Source organism: Ochotona curzoniae, unplaced genomic scaffold (genome assembly GCF_017591425.1).
Source record: "Ochotona curzoniae isolate NIBS_2020 unplaced genomic scaffold, NIBS_Ocur_1.0 contig_599, whole genome shotgun sequence".
Lineage (NCBI taxonomy): Eukaryota > Metazoa > Chordata > Mammalia > Lagomorpha > Ochotonidae > Ochotona > Ochotona curzoniae.
Window position 1 is genome coordinate 78,662 of NW_024466489.1, and position 2,362 is coordinate 81,023.

Genomic DNA, 2,362 nt, shown 5'->3' on the forward strand with positions numbered 1-2,362 from the left:
ATCACCACCTTCCTGTACACTCATTTCTCCCACTCCTCATCCTCCCTTGAACATCTCCTGGGGTCTTCCCACACCCCCAAAAAGCAGCAGCTGTGCCAAGTCAGAGTGTCATTTCCTGTCTGGTTAATCACTATTCCTATCACCTTGACTTTTTCTCTCTGTACATGGCTGTGTGTCTTCCCGTAAGTTTATCAGGCATTTGGAACCTTTTCTTGGGCATGCAGAAAAAGGTGAGTGTAGCAATCTCAGGCCACAGGCTGTGGGTTCCACCCCATCTCTGGATTTCTGTGCTAAGATGGATGGAAGCTTCTGGAAGCCACAACCTGTTCAGCTCACCGTCATATCCAGGACACAGAGGCAGCACTGCCTGCATCCACTCTTCCCCCAGGGCCCACAAAATGCCAGGGAGTAGTGGTCAGTATTCCTCTGTCATGGTCTCCACCCTCACATGTGCTTGTTCATTCCAGTGAGATGTATACTAATGTTTCCAGACTTTGACCCCGGGGTACAATAGAGTCATGGCCTTTCTTGTTTGAGTGTCTCAGGGCATAGAACCAAACCTGTCTACAGGTTTCAGAAGAAAACCCGAATCCCAGGTTCTTGTGCATTTTTGCCTCTATGCATTTTTGACAATAAACAACAGACAACAAAATAGATCATCTATATATTTGATGAGATTCAATTTATTAAAATATTGGGTTTTCCAGTATATATTGGGTTTTCACCATATCTGGTTCTGGGGACCTGAGAGGGAAAGAGAGAAATCAAATGAGAATCTTGGTCAGGTCCTGCTGACAGCTGAGTCTGAAGGGCCTGCTGGTAGTGGCAGAGGCTAGGGCCAATATGAGCTCCTTCAGACTGCCATCTGAGTTACTAACAAGAAACAGATGCTACTGAAGAATTCTAAGTCAGGCATCCTGCAAATGCTCTCACTGAAGAGTCCATCCATGATATGGATAGATCTTTGTATGATGTATCATATTTTATGGGATGCAGGTATATTTTTCCAGGAGCCTCAAATGAGAAATGGACAACTAAGATGGAAATAACGTGTTCAATGACAAATGTTTGAAAGGAAACCCAAGGTCTAGGGGCAGATCTGGTCCCTCATCCCAAGTTCTCATCCATGTCCCCACATAAGAGCGATGGGACATTCAATGTGACCCTGGGAGGACATGAGGGAGAAAGTCTTGGTCATTCACAACACCACAGCAATCAATACACACATCACTCGTTCCAGTACACCAGACCTTTCCTACCTTCATAAACGATCGATAGCACTTTACATAAAATTCTGGTGGATGATAAGAGCCACCCTCTGCTACCACATGTCTGAGTGGGTGGCTTCTCAATAGAATCACTCTGAGGGTGGACGCTGCCACATGATGGCGTATTGTGAAGGGAACACTTCGAAAGCTGGTAGGAAGTTACACTTCCTATGAAGCTAGGGCAACGGTTTTTCACGACAAAACCTGAAAAGAGGAAAACATCCCTAAGAAGGCTCACAAGTGCCAAGGCCATGAGCAGGGTCTAAGGGGCACCCAGGCAAGCAGTGGTACTCTAGGGAGCTACCGTGGCAAACCTACACTATCCTCAATACACAAAGATGCTTCTACAAGCTCTACCTGGAGAAACAGGAGAATTCATAAAGGAGAGGCATGGGTACCGTGGGCCAATGGCTATTGGAATCTGCCTGAAACATCCAGAGCAGGTAAGTGAACTACCCAGCAAATACTCACTTCCAAGAAGCGCATCAGAAAAGAAGTATTGATGTTTATTAAAGATCATGGGCCGTGCACATGGGCGATCAATATCCTGGTAACAAGCTTCACGAAGTGCGCACCACTTAGGCCCCTTCACAGAGATATCACAGGAGGACATAGTGGATTTATTCAAGGCAGTCTTCTGGGATGCTCTGTGGAGGGACAAAGGGAAGGGACGTTACTAAGGACAGATGCAAGGTTTCCCTAGCGTTAACAGCACATTGGAGAACAACAAAACAAAACAAAACAAAAATGGCACACCAGAGAAGAGCCCCTTGATCTCACCACCACAGTGCCCCGGGGTCCAGACCAGGCCCTGTCAGGTTGAACTAGAGGAAACAAGGTTGGCGGCTGAGACAGGACTCAGCCTCTTGTTGTGGAGACAACACAGAATCTGTGAGGTCAGAAATGCTACAGGAGGGGGCATGCATCCTGGGCCACCAAGGGCAGTGGTCCAAGGAGGAGGGCTGAGACACGGAGGGCCCTATGCCAGGCTAGAGAGTAGGGGATTCTCAGAGATGTGGGTGTCCTGGGATAGGCTGGAATAGGGACCTCCTGGGCCCATGGTGGATGACAATACCCACATCACACCCTAACCC

General features: G+C 47.7%; 1 long non-coding RNA gene across 1 annotated transcript; it reads right to left on the bottom strand.

Moving 5' to 3' along the window:
• Window positions 1-657: 657 nt before the first annotated feature.
• On the bottom strand, window positions 658-1,767 carry LOC121162915. Its single transcript, XR_005884864.1, has 3 exons — window positions 1,740-1,767; window positions 1,260-1,472; window positions 658-744 (listed from the first exon to the last, which is right to left on the bottom strand). It is a non-coding gene; the product is annotated as an uncharacterized LOC121162915 (long non-coding RNA).
• Between the last annotated feature and the right edge of the window lie 595 nt (window positions 1,768-2,362).